Here is a 7906-nt window from a genome sequence, read left to right as displayed (position 1 = left end):
TGTGTACCTAGGCAAAATATTTACCTCCCACATCTGAAGCCATGAGCTGCCAAGTACTGTCCCCACTGTCATACCCTGTCCCCTGGAGCTCTGCTGATGCCATTTCAAAGGGGTTGCCAATGAAAACAAGTTTGAATATTTTGGTAATTTCCACACTGGCATTCAAATCCTTGACTAGAAAAATCACAAGTCAAGATTTCTAGGATTCTTCCATACCAAAGCTGTCATTCTCACCCTGGATTTTAGAGTGTCTGAACAGTCAGACAAGGTTTTAGTTTTAGAAACTACAAAAAAGTCCCTGCTGTTCGGCGATCCCATTCCATCAGCATATAGTCCTGATGATTCCTTTAGGCAGGAGCAGCAAAGGCAAGAATGAGCCAAACAAGCTGCTCCTGTGTTCTCATGTCTGGCACAGCAGTAACTGGGATTTCAAGAATGGATTCAGGAGACAATGGGTGCACAGGGAGCCACCAAGACTTTGGGACGCTGAAATGGACCAGCCTGGTGCCTGTGCCCGGGCTGCACCGCGCTGGGCTCCAACTGGACAATCTAACAATGGTTGAATGGACACACCATGGGCCACTGGAGACTCCTACTCCTAGTTCTGTGAGCTACACTATTCACCTGTCATTCACCAGATGATTTTTTCATCTTTGCTTGAAATCCAGGAGAGGAAAAGGTCAACATGGAAAAGTGTTCTCCCAATTCTAGTGACACCTTGTGCTTGCACACCACCTGTGCCCATGGCAGTGTGCTTGGAGACTGGATAATGTTTGATGATACTTTGCAACACCAAGTGCTCAGTGATTCTGGGATTGCCCAAGTGGAGAGCAAAACTGAGCCGTGTAAGTCCCTGCTTTTTTTCAGCGCATGCTGCTTCTTCCTTTGTTCCAAGCAAGTCCAGGATTTGGTTTCATGTATCTTTAAGGTGCCTGGACAGAAGAGAGGGAGGGCAGCTGCAGCACAGGCCTCCTGCATCATCAGACTCTCTCCCTCTGTCTCTCTCTCTCTCTCTCTCTCTCTCTCTCACTCAGGATGGTGCCAATGTCGCTGCCTTGGGACACCTGAGTGTGGAAGGCGAGCTCGCCCTCAAGCACGGCCATCCAAGTCAGTCACGGGCACAGGCTGCAGCTGAAACTGGCAAGCGTTGTTGTAAGGCTGCAAGTGAAGAGAAAGCCATTGTGGCCAACTCTGCTGAAGCCTTTTGCCAAAGCAAAGGCAATTGTGCCCACAGCCTCCCCCTGTTTGGCACCCGGCTGCTGCGGACGCCTCAGTGCGCAGGTGCCGATGTTGGGGCTGCTGCTGTTCCTGGGCACACTCTGCTGCTGTTTCTGTGGGCTCCAGAGCCGCTTGGGCAGCAGCCACTGGGCAGCCCTGCCGGAGGAGACATCGCCACCCTCCTCATGGTGGCAGCAGCTCTGTGGGCCCCGAGCTCTGTGTCAGGGGGGCCTCGGTCACAGCAGCGTGGCCTGGGCAGCTGCGAGGGCCTGGGCTGGCCGCCAGCCCTGCCTCTGCCCACTGCCCCTTCCTGGAGGCACCCAGTGGCCGTGGCCTGGCAGCACCCCCTGCCCTCCATGTCCCCAGCCAGCCCAGCCTGGGCACCTTGGGCTGTCCCCACCCTCCCGCTGGGGTGGTGTCCCAGCCTCCAGGCCTTCTGCTGCAGGCCTGGGGGACATTTTGGGGCAGCACCGGAGCAGCCGGGTGTCAGGGACCAGGCGGCTGCCCGGGGGCTGCTTATGGCCCTCTGACACCCAATTCCTCAGGGCTTCCCACCACCCCGGCTCTTCCAGGGCCTTCTGTCCCCTTGGAACCTCCTGCCACCCACTCCCTCACACATGCCCCTCGTGCCTTCCCACTGCCTTGTCCCGTCTGGGCCTCCGCAGCCCCTCATCCCCTCATGGCCTCCCAGCACCCCGTGCCCTCAGGGGCTCCCCCAGCCTGGCCCGGCAGCAGCGCCGCAGCCCCACAGGAGCTCCAGCAGCTCCTCAGCCATCACGGCACCAACACACGGGCAGCAGGACACAGATGGCGCTTCCTGCCTGCCACAGGGCTTGTGGCTTCAGCACAACCACCAAAGGCCAAGGGGCTTCTGGCCATTTCCCCTGCACCACTGCATGCCCCGGCAGGTTGCTGAACACAAGAACCCTTTTCCCTCTCTTCCCCTATGCCCCACACACCCTGGGCAGCAAAAGAAAGGTCTTGGGACTCTTGTGGTTTATAACATATCCTATATTATTTACATACTAGATGGAAACGAAACGAAGAAAAGAACAATCTCTATGAAACAAAAAATAACAGAGGGCCCATGTGGCCCCAGAAGATAGAGCCTCTCAGCCCTAACATATCCTATATTATTTACATATTAAAAAGAAAAAAACAGAAGAAAACAATTCTTATGAAATTAAAAATCCTGGCTTGCCCAGGTGGCCCCAGCAAACAGAACATCCTAAATCAGTGCTGAGCACATCTCCAGCAGCGCAGCCAGCCCAAGCCCGACAGACGAGGCCGTGTCCTCCATGCCCTGAGGATTTGGTCTTGCATCCTCTGGAGAATGGAGTATCGGGCACTCTGGATGGCCCGGAGGACATACAGCGTCTCAAGTGCCAGGTCTGACACGGCACCGCTTCTGTCCTCCGTCAGGCGTTCGAGGGCTGCAAGAGAGATGAACAGAGCCACGGCCGGTCAGACCCCAGAGCTGCGGGGGCCCAGCGAGAGCCCCCTGCCAGGGCCATGCCAGCCGGCTCTTGCCTTGGCCAGGAGAGAGCAGGGACCAAGGGGGTCAGCCCGAAGCTGCTGGCCACAAATGCCCCACGTGGCCCTGAAATCTCACTGTGCTCTGCCCACGCCGCCCCTCATCGGCACAGGGAGCAGAGCCCTCCACAGCCTGGCCAGGGCCAGCAGCTGCCCCCGACAGCCACCGCTGTCAGCCTGCTGCCGTGGCTCACCTCTGCACAACACCTGGAGCTGTGCGTGCTGCCCCCTCAGCTGCTCCCCGGCCATCCCTGAGAACACAGAGCCTGTCAGGGTCCCAGCAGCACAGCTCCCTGCCAGCGGCGCTGCCAGCCCTGTGGCCACACGGCCTCCTGCCCCGGCAGGGCTCAGCCCGGGCCCTTGCCGCACCCTGACTCAGCCCAAGGGCACGGCTGCCAGAGGCCGGCAGCAGCAGCCCCGAGGGCAGCCGGGGCTCCAGGGCGCCGGGCCCAGGTGCCGCTGCCGGGGCAGCAGCCGGGGCTGTGGCCGAGCTGCGGCGGGACGGGGAGGGAGCCCGGGCTCGGGACTCACCGATGACCCTGATGGCCGCCGCTCGCAGGGTCTCCTGTGGGTCCTGCAGGTACTGCAGGGCCCGGCGCAGGTGCTCGACCAAGGGGATCCTGTGGTCGGCCAGCTGGAGAGAGCGGCAGGAGGGAAGGGTTGGCGCGGGCTCTGCCCCTCGGCCGGGTGCTGCTGCTTGCGGCCAGCCCCGGCCTCCCGTGCCCGGCCAGCCCTGAGGCCCGGCCAGCAGCCGCTGGCGCCGGGCTCTGGAGGGGGCAGAGGGCCGGCTGCTGCCCGGGGAGCCGCGGTGCCGGCCCGGCCCGCAGCCCCGCTGGGCCGGGGCTCCATCGGCACCCGCCTCGGGGCCACAGGGGGCTGGAGAAGAAGCCGTGCGGCCCCCGGGAGCAGCAGTGGGCAGAGGCACAGCTGCCAGCCCCACACACTGAGCACCGGGGCCAGGGGGCTTCTCTAGTCTGAGGCTGGGACTTCCAGGCTGTCCTTACCACGAGCTTGGCAAACTTCCACAGTTTCTCCTTCCTGACAGCTTTTTCCAGGTCTGGCCTCTTCAGGAAGTCAGCCGCGCGAAGGAGCGTTGTCCGAGAGGCCTGGGGAGCAGCAGAGAGCCGCAAATGGCCCCACAAGGCAGGGCACAGGAGTGTCCCAGTGCCAAGGGCTGGAGGAGGCTGCAGCCTGCAAGCCTGCGTCAGGGCAGGAGGCAGCTGAGCCCCCTGCCAAGGCGCAGCAGCAGCCCAGGAGTCCTCACCTCTGCCACATGCCGATTCTCATCTTGGCAGTGGAAAAAGAGTGGGAGCAGGCTCTGGTACACTCGTTCCTTCAGGGGCTTTCTTCCTTCTTCTTCTGCCGAAGACATCACTCTTTGAAGGAGAGACATGGAGAGCAGCTGCACCTGGCTATGGGGCTGTATGAAAGGAAGGAAGGAAAAATGACCTCATCATTGGCTTCTTGTGGCCCACATTGGCGCAGGCCTGCAAATGCACAGGGCACAAAGTGTCCGGGCAGCAGGCAGTGGCCGTGGCTGGGGCACAGAGCCTTACATTGTCCAGGAGTTTCAGGAGCGGCTCAGCCAGCTGCAGGGCCCTGCGCCAGGATATTGGTGTGTCTTCATCCGTGAAAATATAGCTCAGGAGAGCAATGCTCATCCTGGCCACGTCACTGTCCAAGTCCCACAGGAGGTGCACTAGTCTTCCTGTCAGGCTCTGAATTCTTTCGGCCTGTGCAGAACACAAGTGTGTGAAAGCCCGGGCAGCTGCCGCAGGGCCCAGAGGCCAAAGGGCTGTCCCAAAGCACTCGGGCAGCTGAAGCAGGAGGCAGAAGAGCTGCGAGGAGCTGCCTCAGCGCCCAAGGCAAAGGCCAGCCAAGGCCAAGTGACAGCATTGCCCAGCCTCATGCTGCCCACACGGCTTCAGCTGCTGCCCCCTTCTCACCATGGAGGGACGGTCCCTTAGCAGGAGGAGAGCCCTGAGAACCTGGTGATGCATCTCTGTGGAGTTGTACCACAGGTACTTATACAAGATCTCCATTAGGCTGTCACCACAGTCACTCAAGTCCAGGCAATCTAGGAGCTGAAAGGCACAGGGCAGTGAGAGGGGAGCTGGCCGCAGGAGCCTGGAAGTGCGCAGGGCTGGGCCCAGGCAGTAGCACAGGGCGCGGGTGCCGTCCCAGGCAGCTGTGGCTATGGCAGGGGACAGGGCTGGCAGGGAGCTGAGCGAGGTAGTGCTGGCCATCAGGCTCACCTCCACAAGGAATGCCATGGCAGAGACATCCCAGAGTGGCAACGGTTTGCTGAGCACCTCAAGCAGGTAGCTTAAGATGCTTTTGCACAAGTGGATGGATGCACGGCGCATTACCCTGGAAGGCGGAAAATGGCAGAAAGAGTCTCAGCAAGGGTGCGAAAAACCTCTCCCAGGACTGATGGACACAGTTGTCCTATTGCCCCAGCACCCTGTGAGGGGATTTGGGCCCTTGAGATGTGGCTGCTCCTGGACAGGTTCCTCTCGCAGCCTTTTGCAGTCTCCTTGGCCATCCCTCGGTGACGAGGCCCTCAGGCCCGTGGCCACGGGGACTGTGGGGGGCATCCCGGGCAGGGGGCACAAATGTCAGAGGCAGTGGGGAGAAGGGGGGCTCACCTGGCCAGCAGACCCACGGCATAGTGGTGGGTGTCAGCACAGAGCAGCGTGTCCCAGCCACACTTGCATTCCATTGCCACCACCACATTCTCCAAGTGGAGACTGCAGAGCAGGGCCTTCAGGGTCTGCACTGCAAACCTGTGTGCACAGCAAAGCCCAGGTGACGCTGGGAGCGCTGGCTCTGAGGCTGGGGAAGTGGCAGGGACAGGAGGAGTGGCATGGAGCACCTGTTGGGGCTGGTGGAGAGGCCGTGTTGCTCCTGGCATTCCTTCCAGAAGGTATGGACGTCCTCTGTCATATACAAAGTACTGAAGTATGTTTGGAAGAGGAGATGCACAAAGAGGCGGGGGAAATAGACTGTGAGGATCTGTGGGCAACAGGGCCCCTGGAGGATCTTCCACATCACCAGAGTTGCCTGCAGAGGACAAAGCAGCCCGAGACAGCGCTCAGTGCCGGGGCGTCCGTGTGGCAGGGCCTGAGCGTGGCAGGGAGAGGCCGGGGGAGACGCAGGGGGAGCAGCGGGTCTGGTGGCCCTGAAGCTGCCCCTAGGCCAGGTTTGTGGCCAGTGCCTGAAGCAGGGAGATGCAGTGGGGGAAGGAGGCAACAGAGCTGCTGGAGAGGCGGCCGGCCTTGCGGTGAGCAAAGGCCAGCTCCAGAAACTCACAGTCAGGGAAAAGACAGCCGTCTTGTCCCCATCAGAGGTGCCCAGGTTTTTCTGCGGCCAGCTCCCCACCACATTGATGAGGAGCGGTGTCACTTCCTCTGAAATCCAGGGCGAGAGCAAGATGGTCGTCCACATGGCCATAGCAGCTCTGCGGGGTCAGACACAGCACCGTGGGCTGGGCAGCAGCGGGGAGCTGAGCTGGCCGCCAGCTCTGCCTGTGCCCACTGCCCCTGAGTGGCAGCAGCAGCCAGGCAGCCCAGCCCTGTGGGGACAGGCCCCTGAGGGGCAGGCTGGCAGCACGGCAGCGGGCTCGGGGGCTGACTTTGTAGCAGGGCTGGCAAAGGGAGCAGCCAGAGGGCCCTGCAAGTCTGTGTTGCTCACAGCCCTGGGCCGGGCTGTACAGGGTGATGGGCTGGGGAGCCCTGAGGCCTCGGGGCAGCTGGGCCCCATACCTGTCACACGTTGGGGCCACCCGCAGGAGAGTGATGGCCACATCATCGGGCTCTGCCTCGGCTACTTGCATCAGGGCCCAGTCCATCCTGTGCTCAGCAGCCTCATTGGCCATGAGCCACTGGTGGATGTACCTCACCACGCCGGGCACCTGGAGAAGGCACAGGGAGACTTGGAATGCTAGCAGAGGGAGTCAGCAATGTGCCCAGCTTCTTCCCCAGACAAGTGCTTCTCTTCCAGCACGCTGCCATGGCCTCAAAAGCTTCAAGTGAGCAGCAGGCGTGGCTTGGGAAAGCCAAGCAATTGCTGGAGGATCAAAGGCTGGCCACAGGCTGCTTACTTGCTCTGGATTGAAAAGAGCCGTCTCTACAAGCAGATCCAGCTGGGCAGCGCTGCTCTGTTCTACCAAGACCTCTGAGGATGCTTTGACCTCAGTGTCCATAGGTCTGGTGTCTTCCTTGCCAATTCTCTTGATGTATTGGTAAAGAAACTGTAGGAGAAGGGCAGGAAGGCAGGGAAGTTGCATGGAGTGCTCCAAGTGCGGTGCTGGGCTGAGCAGTGCCAGCAGGCCCAGCCCAGGTGGGGATGGCTGCAGGTACCTGCGCTGCTCTGCGGAAGCGGCCACGGGCGGTGTCCTGCTCTTGTGTGCCGTCCATGGCTGCATCTGGCAAAGAGCAGCCAGAGCTGAGGGGCTGCGGGAGAGGCCGGAGAGCACAGCCCAGCCCTGCGTTCCCCAGGCAGGGACAGTCCCGGGATGCCCCAGGGGATGCAGCACGGCCACTGCTGCGGGGGCAGCCCCAGCCCCTTTTTTGTGCTGTCCATGGGTGTGTGTCCACAGGACAGTGTGGGATGGGATGAGATGGGATGCAATGGGATGGGATGGGGCCAAGATGGCCGCAGGCACCAGCCCTGTGGCCCAGCTCTGCCACTCACCCTCCTCCAGCGGCTGCAACTGCTGCACCTCTTCGGTCTCTGGTGCTGGGGCAGCTCCAGGACCTTCTTCCTCGACCTCCTCTTCCTCCTCCTCCACCCAGGCCAGTTTGGGCACTCTTGGGGGTCGCTGCTCCAAATCTTCCAGACTCTCCAATCCTTTCCATAGGAACAGCACCAGGGGATGGCATGGCATGTAATGGGATGGGGCCAAGCTGGCAACAGGCACTAGCCCTAAGGCAGAGATCTGCAACTCACCCTCCTGTGGTGCCTGGAACTCCTGCACCTCTTCAGTCTCCTGTGCCAGGACAGCTCCAGAGCCTTCTTCTTCCACCTCCTCAAGCCAGGCCAACTTGGGCACACTTGGGGGTCGCTGCTCCATGGCAGTGACTGGATTTATGGCTACTTGCAGGAGAGATGGCTCGGAAAAGCTCGGAGTCAGCAAGTCCTGCAGTCGTGCCTG

At 60.9% G+C, this 7906-nt stretch overlaps 2 long non-coding RNA genes across 2 annotated transcripts; both read right to left on the bottom strand.

Annotated features, from left to right (window-relative positions):
- Positions 1-2208: 2208 nt before the first annotated feature.
- On the bottom strand, positions 2209-2997 carry LOC147646329 (uncharacterized). Its single transcript, XR_015281907.1, has 2 exons — positions 2946-2997; positions 2209-2651 (listed from the first exon to the last, which is right to left on the bottom strand). It is a non-coding gene; the product is annotated as an uncharacterized LOC147646329 (long non-coding RNA).
- Positions 2998-4313: 1316 nt separating this feature from the next.
- LOC147646328 (uncharacterized) lies at positions 4314-5090 on the bottom strand. The gene is made up of 3 exons (XR_015281908.1): positions 5007-5090; positions 4698-4835; positions 4314-4484 (listed from the first exon to the last, which is right to left on the bottom strand). It is a non-coding gene; the product is annotated as an uncharacterized LOC147646328 (long non-coding RNA).
- Between the last annotated feature and the right edge of the window lie 2816 nt (positions 5091-7906).

Source organism: Cyanistes caeruleus, unplaced genomic scaffold (assembly GCF_971803275.1).
Source record: "Cyanistes caeruleus unplaced genomic scaffold, bCyaCae1.hap1.1 HAP1_SCAFFOLD_101, whole genome shotgun sequence".
Classification (NCBI taxonomy): domain Eukaryota; kingdom Metazoa; phylum Chordata; class Aves; order Passeriformes; family Paridae; genus Cyanistes; species Cyanistes caeruleus.
This window is presented reverse-complemented; position numbering and strand designations above follow the sequence as displayed.